Here is a 22,778-nt window from a genome sequence, read left to right on the forward strand (position 1 = left end):
TCCAGATCCAGCACACCACTGATTGTACCCCAATAGCCATAATTACAAATATTAACAATTTTTTCATGACATTTTCCACAAAGGAAATAAAACATTATGAACAATGTTGAAGTCCTCCTTGTTTGTCTTCACAGATCCACCTCCTTATCTTCCTTCCCCAGAGACACCACTATCAAGAATCTGGTATGTATTCTTCCAGACTGCATTTTCATACCTTTATTACAATATATATGTAGTCAAAGCAATAATTATGCTTTTCATATTTTGAATTTTACCTACTACTATCATATTATACATATTCTTCATCTTCCTTTTCTCTCACATTATGTTTATGAAGTTTATTCATATTGTTACATATAGAGGTGGTTCATTTTTTATAACTGCTGATTGTGCTCAATTATTTGAAAATACCACAACTTATTTATCCATCCTCTTATTAATAGACTTTTAAGTTGCTTTCAAATTTTGGTAATACAAGTGATGTTGTAACTGCTCTAGATATATCTCAGTATGTAAAGTTACAATGCTCAGAATTAAAACAAATGAATTGTAGGGGATGGTAATTTTCTACATTAGTAATATTGACAAATACTACAAATTATTCCCTAAGTTTTTGTACCAATTCATACTCCAGGTAGAAATATATGAGTATTTCTTATTTTCATATTGAAAATATTTCATATTTTCATATATGAGTATTTCTTATTTTCATATTGCCAATTTAGAGTATCACAGGGATTTTTAAATGTCATCAACCTTAGGGTATGAAAAAGAACTTGGTTCTAACTGGCACTTCATGGATTACTAGTTAGTTTGAACATTGTATTAGGGTGAAGGCTAAGCTACTGTAACACATAGGCCACACAGATATAGTAGTTTTTAAAAAGGACATTTCTCTCTTGTATAACAATCTTATGTTGGGTAGTCCAGGCTGGTAAGGTGGCTTGACTCCACAGTTATTCAAGGATCTTTCCTTTTGTTACACTACTATCCTGTAGGTCATCATCCTTGTCTTCATGGTTACAACAACAACAGGTTGTTGCCACATACCAACTTTTGGGAAAAGATTAGAGAATTTTTGGAAAAACATTGTTCATAGGCAAATAAGGCAGAAGCTGCACACATCCCTTCCACTCACATTCCACTGGCCCTACTTAGTTTTATAGAGGCGTAGGTGCATCCTTAGTAGGATGCTGGGAAATGTAGTCCTTTGCTGGACAACCATGTGTCCAGGAAGAAGGGAAGAAGGTAGGAACTAACATTCCTTCTTAAGCAGATGTTTGTTGACCTTTTGGGCTTTATCTTCTATGACTCAACTGGTAATACATTTTGTCCATTTTAATTTTGTTTGCTTTTTCTTATTGATTTATAGGAATTCTTTATATGTGGTAGTTTGCTTACTTACAATAAATTTGATCACCTAAAATGTATCAGTACACATATATCAATAAAGGAATTTTAAAATATTCTAGTGTACATTTAAAGGAATTACTTGTTATTTAAACTAGTCATATCACATTCTTTTGATAAATTAAGATTTCCTTTATAAAGTAAATAATTCCCACTCATCCCAATTTTCTTTTTTCTGGAAATATGGAATCTCACCTACTCTGTTTAAAATGAGATGAGGCACTTGGGTGGTTAAGTAGGTTAAGCATCCAGCTTCAGCTCAGGTCACAATCTCATGGTTCGTGGGTTTGAGCCCCATGTTGGGCTCTGCTCTGACAGTGTGGAACATGCTTGGGATTCTCTCCCTCTCCCTCTCTCTCTGCCTTTCCCCCATCCTCGAAATAAATAAATAAAGTTAAAAAATAAAATGAGGGGCTCCTGGGTGGCTCAGTCAGTTAAGCGTCCAACTTGGGCTCAGGTCATGATCTCAGGGTTTGTGGGTTTGAGCCTGGCATCATGCTCTGTGCTGACAGCTCAGAGCCTGGAGCCTGCTTTGGATTCTGTGTGCATGTCTTTCTCTGCCCCTCCCCTGTTTGCACTCTTTCTCTCAATAAGTAAATAAACATTTTAAAAATTAAAAATTAATAAATAAAATGAAATGGACCTACAATACTCCATTGACTTCTAAACATCATTGTTTTATGGTAAGTTTTTTAGGTTAACATAAGTTCTCAAAGCTAACACTTAGAAACTTTGTAGTTTCTTAGATTCTGGTGAAATTACTGAACCTATAAGAAAATCTGACAACCTGTATGATGTTGTGGTAATTTTCTTAACCACACTGAGTTTCCATTATCTCAATTGTAAGGATGATATGATTTGCTCTGCCTACTATATGAGATTGTTTTAAGGATTAAGGAAGATAATATAGGGAAATGCTCTATAGAATGCAGAACTTATATAATTGTTAGGAATTAGACTTATGAATAGGATTCAAGTAACATGCATTAGATTTCATTTGAAGTCTCATAAATCTTGTTTTCAGTTCCACAACATACTCTATATATCATCTACACACATATTCCATACTCCATTATCAGGACCTGACTTTTGACAGTCACTACCATCTCTGGGTGTGAGTGTAGGTGTAGGGTGGAAAGACAGCCATGTGGTTGAGCACATCTATGTAGGATAAGACTCTTCTGAGAATTGGTTTTATTCAGGGCTGTTTCTTTCCTAATGACAACCTAGGAGACACTTTCCAGACTGTTTTCAAACAGTTTTCAGCTAAACCTCATCATGTCAAGTTGTGCCTTGGAGTTTCTATTACTGATTCAGGCCAACCCAGCTTGTCATTCGTCACTGTTTTCACTAGGGAAAATTCTCAGTTTCCTGGAATTTTGCATCCAGCCTGTCACACACAATTAAACCCCATTACAGTTAGGTGGGAGACATATAAATGACGTCTCCCCCTCTTAACCTGATCCATCAGCTCCTCTCCCCAGTATCTCTGTGCCAGCACAACCCTGCATGGCAGTCCTTTGGTGTGGCCAAGGAAAAAGAGGCTAATGGGGACAGAGGGGGAAAGAATGCTCTGGAATGTGATTTTTGCTTTATTAGTAATAAACTGATTTTTAAAATTTAGACAAAAGAATTCTATCAATGCATTAAGAAGTGAGTATATAGAAGTATCATTATTTTATTGATATACTTGAAGTTTGTTTTATTTCTTTTTCTTTTTTTTTTTAATTTATTTTTTTTAAGTCAGCTCCAAGCCCAGCATGGAGCCCATTGTGGGGCTGGAACTTACAACCTTGAGATCAAGACCTGAGCTGAGGCCAAGAGTCAGATGCTTAACAGACTGAGCCACACACGCACCCCTTGAATTTTGTTTTAAAAGTGAGAACAACAGTGTTCTTGTGACAAAATGCAGGACAATTATTTTAATGCTGTGTAGCTTACACCTGCAGATGATAGGTATGCCTAATGGGAAAGACCATCCTGTCTTCTGAGCAAACATGTCCCTAAACTTTTTATTTGCTGCAGTAAAATTAGACTATAATTATGAGGTATTGAAGTAAGGCATATTTCACAGAGATAACATATAATATTAAATTAAAATATATATACCTGTTTGCTCAATGGATACCAAAGATAGATAATATACCTGCCTATGCACATCATGTGAGGAATTTTCTATAAAAAGTTAACAACAAAATCATTATTTTTTTTTATTAGAAACTCTCATTTCTTGGTGCCTGACTATGTTCTAAACACTGTGCTGAGCACATTTTACATGGTCTCATGTCACCACTATTACATTACTGTTTCTAACGAAAAATATACTCAAGGAATCCCAAGGTTTAGAGGGTTATCTGATTTGACTTATACCATTTGACTTACAGCAGCTTTTCCATTAATGTGATCCTCTTCACTTCATGGCACCTAGTAATCACTTATTTCTACTTCTGTCTTTTTGGGGGTAGGATAAGGGCATCAATAGATTAAACTAAGAGCTTGGATAATAGGTATTAGAGATAGAAGGGACCTTGTGAAACCCAAGCCAGCCTCTGCCTTTAGATGATTATGCACAGGAGGGCAGGAGAGGTTTATCACCTTCTCAATGCCAGACAGCTAGAAAATAGCAGATGAAAACCATAGTCCAGATCTTCTATTAAGATCCTGTCTCCAAGATCTCCCTCTCCTGACTTTTTTTGTGAGAACAAGAGTCAGTGTGTGTTGATATATGGCACATTTGTGCCATTGGTTCTTCTTGACCAGTTGCACTTTCAAAATCATAGAAAGAAGAGGTGAGAGTAGAACATGCTTTTAGGAAAAGCAGCTAAGACTAAAATCTATAGCTCTACCCCAAGGAATAAGATCATAACATTATCCCAGCCCAAGCTGTAACAACATTCTACCGAGATGATGAAACAAACATGTCTTCCTCCTGCTTCACCTCTTCTACTTAAGCATGTCTGTTCTATCCCTCCCATCTGCTGACATTCCAAACCTCAGGGCAGGCTGAGGATCCAGTACATGAATAAAAAGGGAAGGTGCTAAGAGGAACTTTCTGCCAATCTCAAGTGGCTTTTAAAAATGTATAAATGGTAATTAGCATAAACAGAGCTCATTTTAGTGTGTGTTTGTGTGTGTGTGTGTGTATTGGAAAGGGAACACTCTTCCTGATGACTATGCCTGAATGCTGGTCTTTCCTGACCTAGTGATGAGATTTCCTGCATGGCAAAGAAATAGCCTCTCACTCTATGAAAAGAGACAGTCCCAGAGAAATCTCTGGAAAGACAGATCTAAACAAACATAGACAAGACATTGATTTAATGCAGATGCTGACACTACCAGGAAAATGAGAAGAAAAGGGAATATTTGGGAAGAAGCTGAAGCATCTCTTAGAAAGGAAAGCAAAGGAATGCATTAAAAGACCAAGAATTGGCAGCAAGAAAATTACCTTGTGACATTCATAAACATGTCACCAGAACACGTAAAGAAGTGATTCTGGGAGCAATAGAGAACCTGGAGCTGTAACAGAGGATAAGGAATCCAATCAAAACATGAAGCTAGGGGTGCCTGGGTGACTTAGTCTGTTAAGTGTCCAACTCTTGATTTTGGCTCAGGTCATGATATCACGGTCATGGGATGGAGTCCCTCATTGGCTTCGTTGGGCACGGAGCCTGCTTGAGACTTCTCTTTCTCTTCCTCTTCCTCTGTCCCTCCCCCATTTGCACTCTTGCTCCCCCTCTCAAAAAACAAAACAAAACAAACAAAAAAAGCCATGAAGCTTGTTCACATCCAAGCTGTGAAACTATTATCTCCTTGGTAAGGAGGGATTGAGGCTCAAACTGCACTCACCCTAGCATGATTTATTTACAGATAAATTATATATCTATAATTAAGCACATGGATTTAACTGAAATGCTTAGCCACAATATTACACATACCATGTTTGTTAAATTATACTTAAATGACCTCTTTCTGTTTAAAGTACCATTAGGGAGCTGGGTAGTGGGGTGGAGTGGGGAAAAGAGGAGGAAGGGATGGAGAACTCCAAGAATAAGCTATATTTTGCAGAGCAAAAGACTATCGTAGGTTGGGGCTCTCTGTACCTTTACCTACTTGCTGGAGAAGAGGGTATGTTGGAGTTAATATCTTCACATGGAAGGTCCATCAGCAGACTTGAGGCTGTGCTGGTGGACTGAGTCAGTGAGTGAGTCAAATCCCTGCTCCACCCAGGAGCAAAATGACAATAGAGTCTTTCAGGGCATAGGTGTGAGTCATGTTTGAGCATCAAACCCTGCAATGCAACACCATGACATCACCTCTATAGCCTACTATTTGGCCCACAGAACAGCTGTGGAAGCAGTGATTGAATCTGAATCAAATTCAACTCTATTAAGTTAACCTTTGCAAGGTCAACATCTGCTACTTGCTCTTTAGCCAGCCAGCAATCTAGAAAATGAGTGTAGATGACTTGGTTAATGAGGCTTCAATAATAGAAATCTGGGTACTGATTAAATTTTGTGCAGCATGTCTTTGTGGATGCTAGTGTATCTTGCTAGGTTTCTCAGAGTTTCTCAATTATATCTCAAAAATTATAACAGCAAATGCTCTTTTAAAAAGTATCCTATAGACAATTAGCATGAAATATATATATATATATATATATATATATATATATATATATATATATCTGAACAACTTTATGTGTATATATACACATATATCTATATATGCATATACACACATATACATATAAGTTTCTGAATGCTTTTGTATTTGTATATATGTATATATAGGCATACATGTTCGCTACAGTATTTTTTATTGCAACAATAAATCCAGCAATAAATACCCAACAATAGGATATTTTTAATTAGATTATGGCCCATACATACTGTGTAATGTTATGGAGCTCTTGAAAAGAAACAAGTGTATTAGCACACATGATTATTACAACCTATTATGAAAGAGAGTGATGTGATAGAAAAATTATGTAATAGGGTCCCATTTATGTAAAAAAAAGGATATATATTAATTAAGGCTTAGACAGTCTCTGAAAAACTGGGAGAAAATAACTATTAACTGGGTTAGTCTCTGGAGAAGGATTTGAGGACGGGTGAAGGTAGAGAGGTGGGAGGGAGAATCTGTTTGTTAAGATGAGTTTTTTTTTTAATGTGTCTTCTAAAATACAGCAAACATTAAATAAAGTCACAATAATTGCACCCAATATTCAGAGGTCAAACTACCATTATGAAGATACTGGCTGCTGAACATATACTATAAATGTGGTGTCAAGTGTCCATGAACAAGGATTCAAGTGACCCCAAAGCAATTTCATTGTTAATATTTTATTCTGCCATGCCTTCTCTTTAGCACCATTGTCAAGGAATTGGGGCATTCTCTTTCTAGATATTTTCTTTCTCAATTACTCAATCACTGATCTAATAACAAAAGGAAACTATTAGAGACTCTATGTGCCAGATATTACTCATCCTTGATAAATTGATGCCCAAGGGAATATGAAAAAAAGGGACATCAACAAAAATAGAATGTAATTCACATTGATTAAATCAATATGTGCCAAACAGTTCATTTTGTGGGACAGGAAAAATAGCAACATATATTAAGAAATCTAACAAGTGAACATAGGAGATTATGGCCCTCCTAGGATTCAATTATTCAATGGGTTTTTCTTGATTATGTATTTTGCATTAGGCATTATGCTGAGGGTGAGTAGTGGAACAGTATGGTGAAAGGAAGAGAGAGTTAAAATAGTAATTAAAATGCATTGGAATAAGAGGTAAAGTGAAGGTCAAGAGGAAAGCACATTTAAGCAAGTACAAAATGGCATATAAACATGAAAGAATGAGATATTGAAGGGAAGCAAGAATACTGCTCTTCTTGGGTGTGGAGGATACATATCCCAAACTGTCTATTCAATATGTCCAGTTAGATATCTAATAAGCATCTCAAATTTAATACACCCCAAGCTGAGCTTCTTATTCCTCCACTCTCCACTTTCCACCAGCTCCTCCCATGGTCTTCCTTTTTGTAGTTTATGGCAACCACATCCTTCAGTTGCTCAAACCAAATGCCTAGAAATTACTATTGAATCCTCTCCATACTCCATTTACAAGGTTTCAGAAAATATTTCTGGATCCCCTGAAAGGATCCAGACCTGATCATGTCTCACTAGCTTTATTGTTTCCATCCTGGTCCAAGGTACCATCACCTCTGGCAGGGTTGCCTCACTTCAATCTATTATCTACATAGCAGAGTGATCTGTTTCTACAGTAAGACAGATAATGTACTTGTCCAGATCAAACCCACCTTGACTCTCATTTCACCTAAAGAAAAAGCTAAAGTCCTCCCTGTGGTTGGTCAAGGTCCTGAATTATTGGACACTTCTCTCCTCATTCTGCTTCCCTTCCCTCTACTTCCTCTTCTTACCCCCTCCTCTCCACCCACAGGCATCTAGCTCTTCCTCCAGCCTCTCCCAGGCACACTTGTTCTACACCCTCCACTTTTTATTCAATAAACCTTCTCAGTAAGTCTTCTTAATACCTCTATATAGATTGCAATCTCTTCTTTTTTATTTTTTCATATCACATATAACTATCAAACACATTCTATATTCTATGTATTTATTTTGCCATCTAGAACCCATCTCCAGAGTATAAGTTCCAGAAAGATATAGATTTTTGTCTGTTTCTGTTCACTGCTGTATCCTCAGAACCTAAAATAACAATAAGAATATTATAGACATTCAATAAATATTTATAAAATTCATTAACGAATGAGTGGGGTCTGCATGAGGTATAAAATGATCAAAGTTGAGCTTGAGGGGATACACAAGGGCCCAGATCTTGAAGGTGCCATAGAGAGGTGGTTATACCATTTGTGTGTGTGTTGTGTGTGTGTGTGTGCATATCATAGATATGCAAATATATATACAGCACAAAGAACACAACAGGTGGGGGAAAGACAGGAAAAAATGTTTAAAAGTTTTTACAATAGTATTTGTCAGTAAGTATGAAGAAAATGAGACAGATTCCAGAAATAGTTTTAAGTATAATTCATGAGATATAATAGCTAAATTAATGTGGAAGGTGAAGCAGAAGGAAGACCCAAAGGTAGCTCTGAGTTCCTAGTCTGGGTGTTTGGGCGCTTAAGTGCCACTAAATTAAGTGTGAATATATGACCTGCAAGGGAGGTAATAAAAACCAATAGTGGTATCTTCCAGGAGGAAAAACAACCTGGCTGACTTCTGGGCTTTATAATCAATCTCATGCTATGAGTGAGTTTTCACGTGGTACATGAGTGATTTCCTGCAGCAGACGGTGAACTGTCCTTTCATTTCGTGACCACATAGTCCCCAATATGAACAGGAATCTAAGGCTGGAAATGTGGTGAGATTAAAAATAAGCAATTCATACTTAGATTGGAAACACTTGAAACTTATTAGATAATACTACAAAGTTTTATGACAGAGTGTGCTAAGGTAGCAAAGAAATCTAATGGCCACAAAAACAATTCATATCCCGCTAAACAGAAGAAAAGAGGAGAAGTAAATAATAGATAAGGGGATGCTGATGTAACAGTTGTTAACGTTGTATAACATGATGGAGTATGGATCACAACATGTAGGCTGGATTTGTTTTGTAAAAGCGTCTTAGGACATGCTTTTAACACAGATGAAATTTATTTGCATACTAAACGTGTAAGCCTATTCTTAGCATATTCATGTAAACACATTCTTCTGCAAAGAAACACACTCCTCTCATTTTTCTTGAGCCATATGATCCTCTCAATCTAGCTTTCATTTTCTAACTTTTGATAAAGACACAAACCTAAGAAATGCTTCATTTTTCTCTTCACTTCATTATAAGAAAAATTCCAGTGTAATAAAAGCAAGAGGCAGGCGCAATGATCAGCGGCCCCTGTCAGCTGGCCTCCATGGTGGGTGAGAAGTCCTGACGGGTGTGCTCCTGGGAATGTCAGTCTGACAGCTGCCGAGAGGAGACAGAAGTCCAGGTTTTCAGAAGAAATGTCCTTTTAAAAAAGGTTAGCAAGCAGGTAAAAAAATGTTAAAGCAACATGTGGGTCGAAGCATACACAAAATCTGAACACATCTGCTGGCTTGAGTACAAGTTTGAGCTCTGCTTTAGAGTTTCAAAATTCTTTAAGGCACATTCTCTTGCTTGACTTCTTAACAATCCAGTGAGACACGATTGCTTACATTTTCCTTCTCTGGTCTGGTAGTGACCTGAGAAGACAAGAGGCTTACCCACATTACCTAAACCCAAGCCATCTCAAGGCTAAACTTCTCAATCTAAATCTTAGGCTCTGTCTTCTATTGCATTTTGTTGTTTTAAATGTTCAGAAGATTGAAACAGACTTTGGATTCTGCCTTCTTTTTCCTTCCAAGTTCTACAAATTATTTGAGACCAAAGAAAATATACAAAAATAAATTGTATATGTGTAATTTTATTGAACTTGCCTTATGGATTATAAGAAAAAAATAGAGTAATCATGAACATTGTAGCAAAGTTTACTGTTTTTCAAAATCTTAGATAACTTGATACTTGTTATATCATATAGTATTTGTCTTTGTCTGACTTACTTTACTTAGCATTATATTCTTTTGGCTCATCCATGTTGTCACAAATGGCAAGATTTCATTCTTTTTTATGGCTGAGTAGTACTCAGCTATATGTTTGGTGAGATTTGGGACATGATTTGGTGATTGGATATAAACACAAAGGATTAAATCATGACTTAGCTTTGTAACTTAAAGTACTTTCAGTCAGTCACCAATTTAACAAATATCTTATTGAGAACCTACTATGTGTCAGGCACCATTTTAGGCGTTAAGGGTACAGGGCTAAATAAGAAAAGACATTTTAGTGAGATGTGTCAACTGTGGGGAGGGAGCAGAAAATCAAGCAGTGGATCAATTAGTCAATAAGTCATTCAGTGACAAGTGCTAAGCAAAGCTTAAAATAGGCTAATGTGATAGAGAAGGACACTTTGGGATTGGACCAGGAAGGCCTTTCTGAGGAGATGACATTTAGACTGAGTTCTGAAAAACAAGAACAAGCCAACCATGGAGAATAAGGGAAAGGGCATTACACAAAGAAGAACTAATTGATGAATTCTCCAAAGCAAAAATGAGCTTGGTGAGGTGAAAAATGGATAGGGGTGCCAAATTTAGCAAATAAAATACAAGATACCCAGTTAAATTTGAATTTCAGGTACCAATGTTTTGTTTGTTTTAGTATTGCATAAGCAATAGTTGGGACATACTTAAACTATGGAAAAAACTTTGTTGTTTATCTGAAATCAAAGCATTCTTAGAACTAATAAGCAATTATATGAAGATTTGAGGATACAAGAGGATACAAAAGCCTATTGCTTTCCTACATATCAGCAATAAACGATTGAAATTTGAAATTAAAAATGTAGTACCATTTACATTAGCCACCCCCCCCCAAGAAAAAGAAAAAGAAAGAAAAGAAAAGAAAGACAAGAAAGACTTAGGTACCTGAGGTTCCTTATGTAACCTAACAAAATATGTACAAGATCTCTATGAGGAAAACTAAAAAACTCTGATGGAAGAAATCAAAGATATAAATAAATGGAAAGATATTCCATATTCGTGGATAAGAGGATTCAATATTGTCAGATGTCAGTGCTTCCCACTGTATCGTATCTACAGATACGATGCAATCTCAATTAAAATCCCAGAAAATTATTTTGTGGTTATCAGCAAACTAATGTTAAAGTTTATATGGAGAGGCAAAATACCCACAATATCCAACATAATGTGGAAAGAGAAGAACAATATTGAAGGACTCACATTACTTAACTTCAAGACCATAAAGCTATAGAAATCAAAACAGCTCAGTATTGGTAAAAGAATAGACAGCAGATCAGTGGAACAGAATATAAAGTCCAGAAATAGACTCATATAAATATAGTCATTTGATCTTTGACAAAGATTCAAAGGCAATTCAACAGAGAAATGATAGTCATTTAGACAAATGATGCTGGGACAACTGGATGTCCCCATACAAAAAATGAATCTAGACACAGACTTCACACCTTTCCCAAAAATTAGGCCTAAATGGATTTTAGACCTAAATCTAAATAACAAAATTATAAAACTTTTAAAAGATAACATGAGAAAATCTAACTTGTGTATTTGGTGATGACTTTTTAGATACAACAACAAAAACAATCCATGAAAGAAAAAATCCATGAAGTTGGGTTTCATTAAAATTTACAACTTCTGCTCTGTGAAAGATGTTGTGAAGAGAATGAAAGGGTAGGCCAAAAAACTTGGAGAAAACATTTGCAAAACATATATCTCATAAAGAACTTGCATCCAAAGTATATAAAAAGTTAAAGTATAAGCTATACTTTAAGTATAAAGCATTTAAGTAAACCTAAAGATAAAGATGGCAAATAAGCATCTGAAAAAATAGTCAATATTTTTCATCAATGCTTTCATCAAGTAATTGCAAATGAACACAAACTGTACAGCTGTTAGAATTGTTAGAATTCAGAACACTGCTAATGCCAAATGCTGGAGAGGATGTGGAGCAGCAGGAACTCTCGTTCATTGCTGGTGGGAAGGCAAAAGGTGCCACCACTTCAGAAGACAGTGTGGCAGTTTCTTACAAAGCTAAACATAATCTACCCTACAGTCCAGCAATCATGCTTCTTGATATTTACCCAAACTTATACCCTCACAAAAACCTGCACATGAATGTTTATAGAAGCTCTATCCATAATTGCCAAAACTTGGAAGCAACAAAGATGTTCTTCAATAGGTAAACAGACAAACTTAATTATATCCATACAAATGGGATATTACTCAGTGGCAAGAAGAAATGAGCTATCAAGCCATAAAAAGACATGGAAGAACCTTAAAATTATTTTGCTAAGTGGAAGAAACCAGCCTGAAAAGGAAACATACTATATATTTCTAACAATATTATATTCTAGAAGAGGCAAAACTATAGAGACAGTAAAATGATCAGTGGTTACCAGGAATTTGGAAGGGAATGGAAGGGAGTTGAATAGACGGACCACAAGGGATTTTTAGGGCAGTGAAACTATTCTGTGTGATACTGTAATCTCCAAAGAAAATAAGCAACCAATCAGCACATCCTTATACATTTGTCAAAACCCATAGAATTGTAAAACATAAAGAGTGAACCTGAGGGGTGCTTGGGTGGCTCACTATGTTAAGCATCAGACTCTTGATTACAGCTCAGATCATGATCTCATGGTTTGTGATTTCGAGCCCCATCTGGGATTCTGCACTGGCAGAGTGGAGCCTGCTTAGGATTCTGTCTCTCTCTCTCTCTCTCTCTCTCTCTCTCTCACTCTGCCCCTCCACCGCTTGCACTCTCTCGCTCTCAAAATAAATAAATAAACTTAAAAAAAAAGTGAACCTGAATGTAAACTATGGGCTTTATTTATTTAATAATGATGTGTCAATATTGGTCCATCACTTGAAACAAATGTACTACACTAATGCAAGATATTGTTACCAGAGCTGATTCCAAACTCAGGTTTGCCACTGGAAAATCAACACTGGAGAGACAATGATGGTGAGAAAGGAAAGGATGCTTTATTCAGGAAGCTGGCAGCCTGGGGAAAGTGGTGGATTAATGTCTCAAAGACAATCTTCTCTGTCCAGGCAAAGCCAGGGGGTTTTAAAGGGGAAGGCAGGGGACAAGGGAGGGGTGCTGTGTGCAGAAGAAGCAGGTGCCCAGGCAGTTAGTCATATGTCAACATGACCCTGAGCAGACTTGGCATCTGTGGCAGCTGCTTTTGAACGTAGTCAGGACTTCTCTTCTGGGAAAGTCTATTCCTTCATTCCTCAAGGCCAGTGGTCTGCAAATCTCAAAGAAAGTGAGTTAGTTCTGCTAAAGATCAAGGGACTTAAGTCAACAAGCAAGGAATGGGTAAGCTTGAAGCAAGTTAACCCTTAAGATTGGTTGAAGTGCTGTTAACAATGTTAATAATGAGGAAAATTGTATGAGGGGTGGGGAGGGTACACGGAAACTCTAGGTTTTGTTCACTTTAAAAATAAAAGTGCACTGGGGCGCCTGGGTGGCGCAGTCGGTTAAGCGTCCGACTTCAGCCAGGTCACGATCTCACGGTCCGTGAGTTCGAGCCCCGCGTCAGGCTCTGGGCTGATGGCTCAGAGCCTGGAGCCTGTTTCCGATTCTGTGTCTCCCTCTCTCTCTGTCCCTCCCCCGTTCATGCTCTGTCTCTCTCTGTCCCAAAAATAAATAAACGTTGAAAAAAAAAAAAAAATAAATAAAAGTGCATTAATTTTAAAAGTTTTAACTGGGCATTCTGTGTGTTAGCCACCAACCTTAGGAACACAGAGAAACTCACCGTAGTTGGATTGGTATGTGAATGGAGAGTGAAATGAGATGAGTTTAGAGGTAGGGAAGGGCCGGAGTACAGAAGGCTTTGTAAGCCAGAGAAAGGACTTTTGATTTTATTCTATGTGTAAAGGGATGCCTCTGGAGGAATCAGTACTATTAAATTCTCTCTGGCTCTATGGAAAATAGATGGTTCCTGCAGTGGAAGTCAGAACACCTTTACAAAGTTATTGCATTAGTGGCAGACTTCATTGGTGGCAGAGGAAGAGAGAGCAGTGGTCAGATCTCTAAAATGGGGACAGAAACAACAGAGTTTTGTATTGGTACTTGTAATGGAGAATGAGTAAAAGAGAAAAATCAAATATAGCATTCAAAATTTTGCCTAAGAAATTAGGTGTCCCATAAATACCATTTATTGATATGGTAAAGAGTGGGTATAAAAAAGTAAAGAGTTCTTTTTACCCTTTGAGATGCCTATTAAATATTGAAACGGAGATGCTAATTTTACTGAGCTAAGGAACAATGTCACTGATTTATATTGGAAACAATGGTAAGGGAGCAGTCTGTGTAGAAAAAGTCATAAATTGGGTTTTCGATATATTGAATGTGTAATGCTTATGAGACATCTCAATGGTCATGTTGTGTGGGCAGTTGGATGTCTTTGTCTAAAGTTGAGAAGAGAAAGTTTGGCCTGGAGATATAATTTGGAAATTGCTGGTATGAGGTTGAATGAGATTGCCTGCTGAGGCACATATACCAGTTGCAACACAAGGTTGGCATGGAGTAGGGGTAAGCATTCTCTCTAAGGCTGGCTATTTCTTACCATAGGCTACAACCCAGGTCTTCTCTCCTCCGGATCCCCAAACTTTAAAAATTTTCCACTGGATACTCCCCAATTCATTTTATTTAGGGGGTAAAAATGAGGGCAGAGCACATGACCTTTACACTGCCTCAAATTTTATTCTTCCTCTCCCCTTTCTCCTCTCTCTCTCTCTCTCTCTCTGCTCTTTAATGAGTCAAGAGGGTGGGAAGGGACCTGTTCCACATAATCACCATCTCCTCACCCCAGATTATCAGCATACTTCAAATTTGCTTCCTTTCCTACAACTACTTTTCCCAGAGCAAGTCTTGGTTTTTGTCACATAGTCCAAGTAGGGTTGGGATAAGAGAAGAGCCGAACAAACTGCCTATATCCCAATATACAATTTCACCATATATATTGTGTGCCCTTTCTTCTCTAGTCTGTACATGTATCTCCTGTCATTTTTTTACATAGCTATCTGTTTTATTTATCAGTTCACTGACAGAATGTCATTGTCGAGAACCTCCCATCATTCTTGCGATATTTTCTTTGGTTTCTGAGAGGGAATCTAAAGTAAGGATTCTCTAAGAATGGGATAATAATGAATAGGGACGTAAAATCTGCTTTGGTAAAATTACTCATGCTTTTATGCAAATATTGATCCGAACAATTTATCTGGAATTTGTGCACAGCTATTTCTTTTCCAACCTTTTCTCCACCAGAATTCTTTTTTTATGTCCAAATTTTTAAGTTACTTTTAAATCAAGATATAACATGAATAGAGTAGAGTGTCTAACTTGCCCAATTCTTCTATATACAATTAATGAATGTTAAACAAGTATACAACTATATATCTCATACATTTTTAGATCTTTCATTTTTTTTCCAGAACAGCAGAAATAAAACATGTCACAGAAAATATAGTTAGTTATGTTATTTAACAACGTTCTCAAACTTTTTGGTCTCAGGACCCCTTTAAACTGTTAAAAATTATTAAAGACCCCTAAGAGCTGTTGGCTTTTGTTTATGTGAGAGATAAGTAGATAGGTAGGAAGATGAGATAGATATATGCTTATAATGTATATAGATTATAAATTAAATCTGAGAAAGTTATAAAACACAAGAATACACCAGTACACATTCTGTTAGTTATTAGAATAATGACATTGTGGAACTCTCTACATATTTGTATATTTGTGAGAGAACAAGGGGAGGTAACAAAGGCAAATAATGTCTTAGAACTGTTATGAAAATCATTTTAATCTCATGACTCCCTGAAAGATTATTGAGGATCCCCAGAAATCTCCCAAAGACAGCACTTTGGAAATTTCTCTTCCAGACCTCAGTTTCTACATCTACATAATATGGCATTAGACTAGATAATTTTTAATTTTCTTTTTACTCTGCTTACCTGTAATCTCTGACTTCCATTTTTCTGCCCCATTAAGTTCACAAAACACTTTCCCACATTTGTCAACTTATTTTGTTTTCCCAATGCTGTGAGACAGTAAAGTAAACCATATTTTATGTACAGCACCAGGAAAGGTGATGAGTGAAATACTGATACAGGGGGTCCCTGACTTATAATGTTTCAACTTATGATTTTTTGACTTTATAATGTGAAAGCAATACACATTCAGTAGAAACCATTCTTTGAATTTTGATCTTTCCTGGTCTAGTGACATGCAGATACTCTCTCATGATACTGGTAACAGCAGTAAGCTATAGCTCACCATCAGCTACATGATCACGAAGGTAAACAACCATACCCTTACAAACATTCTGTACCATGCAACCACTCTGTTTTCCCCTTTCAGAATAGTACTCAATAAGTTACATGAGATATTCTACACCTTATAATAAAATAGGCTTTATGTTAGATGATTTTGCCCTACTGTAGGCTAATGTAAGCATTCTGAGCATGTATAAGATAGGCTAAGGTAAGCTATGATGTTCAGTAGGTTAGCTGTATTAAATGCATTTTCAACTTACGATATTTTCAACTTACAATGAGTAGATTGGGATGTAACGCCATTGTAAGTCAACAAAGATCTGTATTTAGAGATCAGACCTAAAAGCTTCCATAACATCATCAGGTGCTAAAGAGGCCTGATGTGGCAGAGGCTTCCTTTTGTGATCAGAGATCTAAGATCCCCACTTCTCCCTCACCAGTGCACCTTTACTCTTTGTCAATTTTATATAGTGGGATACCACATAGATTTTAATTTTATTGAAAAGGTCCTCCAAGCACAAGCAACCAAAAAAAAAAAAAAAAAAGCTGACAAATTGAACCTTATCAAAATTAAAACCTTATGTGGATCAAAAGGCACAATCAAGAAATGAATAGAACAGGAGAAAATATTTGTAAATCATGTATCTGATAAGAGTCTTATAATCAAAATATATAAAGAGCTCTTCAATTCAATAAAAAGACAAAAAATCCATTTTTTTAAACATTTATTTTATTTTTGACAGTCAGAGAGAGACAGCATGAGCTGGGGAGGGGCAGAGAGAGAGGGAGATACAAAATCTGAAGCAGGCTCCAGACTCTGAGCTGTCAGCACAGAGCTCAATGTGGCGCTTGAATCCATGAGCAATGACATCATGATTTGAGCAGAAGTTGGACGCTTAACCAACTGAGCCACCCAGGTGCCCCGAAATAATTCAATTGTTAAGTGGACAAAGGATTTGAAGACATTTCTCCAAAAGATATACAAATGGCCTATAGGCACACTGAAAGATGTTCAACATCATTAGTCACTAGGGAAATGCAAACCAAAACCACAATGAAATATCACCTTACTATTTTATTTGATTATTTGACTATAATCAAAAGAAAGGTAATGACAGGTATTGATCACGGTGTGGAGAAATTGTAACCCTCGTACATTTCTGCTGGGATTATAAAACAGTGCAACTACTATAGAAAACACATTTGCATTTGTTCAAAAAGTTAAACATAGAGTTATCATAGAAGTCAGCAATTCCACTCTGAGGTATATATCCAAGAGAATTAAAAACATATGTTCACACACAAAAAATTGTACACAAATTTTCATAGCAGCAATATTTCAAAATATCTCAAAATGGAAACAACCCACACGTCCATCAACTGATAAATGGATAAACAAAATATGGCATAACCATACAAGGGAATGTTATTCAGCTGTGTAAAATTATGAGCTACTGATTTAGGCTACAACATGGATGAACCTTGAAAACTTTATGCTAAGTGAAAAAAACCCAGACACAAAAGGCCACATATTGTACGGTTCCTTTTATGTGAAATGTCCAGAGTGGACAAATACATACAGAGAGAAAGTAAGTAGTGGTTGCTGGTAGATGGGTAGATGGGAGAATACTGAGTGACTGCTAACAGGTATGGAGGTTCTTTTTGAAGTAATGAAAATGTTCTGGAATTTCATAGTGGTGCCAGTTGCACGTTGTGGATATACTGAAACCCCTGGAAGTACTAAAAACCACTTTAGAATGGTAAATTTCATGATATATGAATTATATCCCAAATAAACATTGCAAAAGAAAATAGTGTCTTCCAGAAATAATTATTTGGAGCTTTAGAGACAACTTTGTGACCCAGAAAATAAATAGATGGATAAAGGAGACTACTGATTTCTGCTGAGGAGGAATTTGTAGAGAATTCTTATTGCCAGATTGAGTGATCCTCTCAGATAAGCAGAGTTAGGCTTCGTTCTCAGGTCACTGCACTCCCAGGGTAACTGATGTCATGCTCAAGTTTGAAAATGGAGTTGGTCAAACTGAGGGAACCAATGCTGATGAGGCACATGAAAGCCCATCAGGAAGTATAGATAGGCCAGTATAAGGGCTGCTGACCAATGCCCTTCACCTGAGTTAGGGCAGAACTTTCATATGCTCTTGTAAAACTCAGGTATAAATGAAACTAACTACTAGAAATAAGGAAACAATGACAAAATTTAAAACACCACTGTAACTATAAAAGCACATGGGTTTCATACATCATGGGAAAATAATCTCTTAAGCATTGAATACTTTTTCTCTGGTCACCTGTGCAGTTTAGGATAGATGATGCAATCAAACCAGCTCTCATTTGAATGCATTCTCAAAAGAAGAACCCAAAGATACATGATTTGAGTTTAATGGCAAAAAGAAATATTTTAAAAATATAAGCCAATTAAAAGATAATTACCCAGAAATACAGCTGATGGTTTAAGTCTTGGGAGGAAATGGTCTGATGAAACTTTTCTGAAGTCACTCCTTGATCTACAACTGGAGTAGGAACAAAAAGAGACAGTAGAAGCAGTGCAAGACTCTGGCTCCAAGTGGTTGCTCCAAGCAGACAATGAGACAAAGCTGTCATAAGATAGAGGAACTTTGGGGGCACCTGGGTGGCTCAGTCATTTAAGCATCTGACTTCTGCTCAGGTCATGATCTCACAACTCATGAGTTTGAGCCCTGCATTGGGCTCTCTGCTGTCAGCCCACTTTGGATCCTCTGCCTCCCCTTGCTCTCTGACATTCCCTCTCTCTCTTTCTTAAAAACAAATAACCATTAAAAAAAAGATAGAGGAAGTTTGAGAAAAAGAATTCAAGGGTGGTTCTCTCCAGGTGTCAACTTTCTTAGGAGACCTGGGATTGTTGAGGTGCCCTAATTAGTAGGTACCTTTATCTGGATTTTCAAGTCATGACTAAGATGACCCCACGTAGGCAGGAGGGATGAAGAGGTCTCAAATAGACAGGCATGTAGAAGTTCTGTGTAGTGCACAGATTTGAAAGGTACATTGCATATTGTGTGTTATATAGGTTGACAATACTAGAGTTTTAATTTATACTAGAGCAATAGTACTTAAAAGCAAACGAATAGTAATTTGACAGATATTTGACTATAATCACTGCATGTTGTAAGCTATATAGAGAGTTACATATTTAACTCACTCCCAAGGAGAGAGAAATGGAAGGATTTTTTTTAAGACAGCAAAGTATACATACATCCTTTTGATTAGTTTTCTCATGTTCTGTCATCATGCAAAATGAAATTCATTCAAAATGAATACTTACTGAAGCAGTAACAAATATGCAACATCCATCTGGAGTGGTATATGAGTAGTCACTAAGGAAACAATTCCAAGAAAGAAACCATAAGTGCTTTCACCAAAGCCAGATAATTAGAAGTGTTGTTAAAGAAATAGTGTAGGATTTTTCTTAGCTTCCTGGTTAAGGTAAATCAGATCTAATGATATTTTGGTTGCTAATTCCTACCCAGATCATTGAAATCTTTCATGAAAATGAATTAAACCCATAATTTTTAATAGGAAATTTCACAACAATTATGCTCTCTGCATATTTTCTCAAAATAATTTAGAATCTTTTTTTAAGTTTATTTTTAAATTTATTTTGAAACAGAGACAATATACAAGCAGGGGAGGGGCAGAGAGCAAGAGGGAGACACAGAATCCCAAGCAGGCTCCTCACTGTCCATGAGAGTCCGACCTGGGGCTCCACTCGGGGCTTGAACCCAGGAAACCACAAGATTGTGACCTGAGTGGAAATCAAGAGTTGGACCCTTAACTGACCAAGCCACTCAGGTGCCCCAAAACAATTTGTAATCTTAACAAGAGTACATCTTCACACATAACTCTCTTCCCATAACTCATGGGATTCTTTTTCTCTTTGTAGTTAAACTAAATAGATCCTACAGAGCCTTCTGCTTTAGTACGTTTAGCGAAGGCAAGTTTAATTAATTTCATGTAGGGTTGCAAACAAAGATTGGCCCACATCACAGTGTGCACATTATCACAGCATACCTGAATCATATCAGACAGCCATTAAGTAATCTGCTAAATCACCTTCCAGTTTGAGCAAGACTATGTGAATGAGGAACTAAACACAGAAAAGAGAAATAAATTTTGGGTGATTGGGTAGGTAGAGAGCTCTGTTACTCAGCTTGCCTTCTGAGCTGTGGTATCCCTCAGGTGGTCTCACAGCCCCTCATCTGAAATTCATAAGGTCAGATGTGTTTCAAAATTCTGAATGTTTTGGACTTCATGAAGGTAATCTATTTTGGATATGTTGTGTATTGACATGATACCCCAGGGTGGTTGGGGAAGCAGCTCATAACCAAACATACCAGCATGTCTGCAGTTTAATGTATGTATGTCATTAAGTAGAATAAAAAATGAACTGAAAACAGTCTTTTGTGAGTTCAGATCAGGTTTCACCTTCAAATGAATTCTGAAAAATCTTTTGGTTTTCAGAGATTGCTTTGGAATTGTGGATAAAAGTTGTGAACCTATTATTAAATTAAAGAAATTGCTTTATTCATCCTTCCTGGAGGAAAATCCTTTCCTGGTTGGAGGTGGAAAATCTTCCCTGGTGTCTTTTTCACCCTCCATCTCCCCTTGACCCTTCATAATATAACTTGAGGAAGAGAGCAGCACTGCTGACCCCAATGTGACCCTGGCTCTGACTGGTGAGTGTGTCCTGTGAGAGAATCTGAAATTCAGTCAAATACAGAGATCCTTGTTAGATTTACACTCCCAAAGGAAGGATTTTGTAGTTGCTGGTTGCTGGATTTGGTGAATCATGGTGAGTGTTTGAGTTTCCAAATGATTTTCTTGGGAATCTTTCACTCTCTCATTCACCTTTACCTAAATGATCTTTTATCTAAGCAGTCCAAGATAATCTGATGATTAAAAAAAATTTTACTTTCCTAGTGAATTTAAACATAAGAAGTATCTCTGCCTATTTTCCTTCTATCTGTTCCCTTTCTCCCCCTCCTCCTGAACCCTCTACCCCCAATCCAAATTAAATTGGATTAAAACTATGAGAAAATTCTGAAAAACCTTATTTTGAGAACTAGCACAAACATAGCAAGTATAGTCAATATGAATCTTTTGGTTGTGAACCAATTTTTATGTTTGAACTGGCAGAACTGTTAGTTTAGGAACTGAAAATGCCATTTGCTTGGTCTTCAGACTTACTCAAGTAATGAAGGAAGATTCTTAGCTGGGAGAACTAAGGGCAGAAAGGATCTACTGAGGCTATGTAGACCAGTGCCGTCCAACAGAAACATAATGTGAGCCATACTTGTCATTTAAAGTTTTCTAGTAGCTCCATTAAAAAAAATTGAAATTAATTTAATTTTTTTCAATGTTTACTTATTTTGAGAGAGAGAGAAAGAGTCCACATGAGTGGGGGAGGGACAGAGAGAGGGAGAGAAAGAATCCCAAGCAGACTCCACACTTTCGGCTCATAGTCTGACACGGGACTTGATCCCATGAACTGCAAGATCATGACCTGAGCAGAAATCAAGAATCGATGCTTAACAGACAGAGCCACCCAGGTGCCCCAAGTAAAATTAATTTTAATAATATATTTCATTTAAGCTCATATACCTAAAACATTAATTTTCTGGTATGCAATCAATATAAAAATTAATGATAAAATATTTACATTTTTTCCACACCAAGTCTTTGAGATCTTATGTATATTTTATACTTAAAGAACATCTCAATTTGCACTAGTCACGTTTCAGGTGCTCAATAGCCACACATGACTATTGGCCACCATATTGGACAGTAAAAGAAATTTGTAAGTTTAGAAAGCAGAGAAGGTAACAGACCCTCAAATATTTGTGATTCTTCTGGGAAAACAATGGCTCCTACTTTGACTTTTCTTTCACATTAATTCTACTATACATTATAAACAAAAATAAAGACCATCAACTAATGAAAATAATTTCTAGTACCTATAGTAAACTAATGAAATACACAGGATTCATGCTAAGAATTGTATGTCATTCCTTGGCTAAGTAGAAGTCACAATTTGAATCCAAAATTGGGGTGTTTGCCTACTGATCTTTTTGCAAAAAAGGTGTTGCCCACCGATATTTTTTGCAAAGAAATTTGCAGAACAGTTGTCTCTATTGACTTTAACACTGAACTTCTGTTGGTAGCAATTTAAATTGCTCTAAGGAAAGCATGAACATGGTAAATGCTAACAAGTGAATGTTGAAATGATGTAAAAATAAAATTCAAGCATGTTTAGACAGGCTTCTTCCCCTCTAGAACCAGGGAATTTGATCTTATAATCCTATTGTGCAGTAACCAGCTGCATCTAGCGTTTCACAACTACAAAATGAGAATAATAGCTCGTGTTTATTATAGGCAT

General features: G+C 36.7%; 1 protein-coding gene across 15 annotated transcripts in view; it reads left to right on the forward strand.

The window, feature by feature from the left end:
- The window catches only part of PSD3 (pleckstrin and Sec7 domain containing 3), an 812,606-nt gene that overhangs the window by 81,022 nt on the left and 708,806 nt on the right, over nt 1-22,778 (forward strand). For all 15 annotated transcript variants that reach the window (XR_013555055.2, XR_013555056.2, XR_013555057.2 and 12 more), the window contains one exon: nt 135-183. The gene's annotated coding sequence lies outside the window, so the exon portion shown is untranslated. The remainder of the gene's footprint in view (nt 1-134; nt 184-22,778) is intronic.

The sequence above is a fragment of the Panthera onca genome, chromosome B1 (assembly GCF_046562875.1).
Source record: "Panthera onca isolate mPanOnc1 chromosome B1, mPanOnc1 haplotype 2, whole genome shotgun sequence".
In the NCBI taxonomy this organism is placed as follows: domain Eukaryota; kingdom Metazoa; phylum Chordata; class Mammalia; order Carnivora; family Felidae; genus Panthera; species Panthera onca.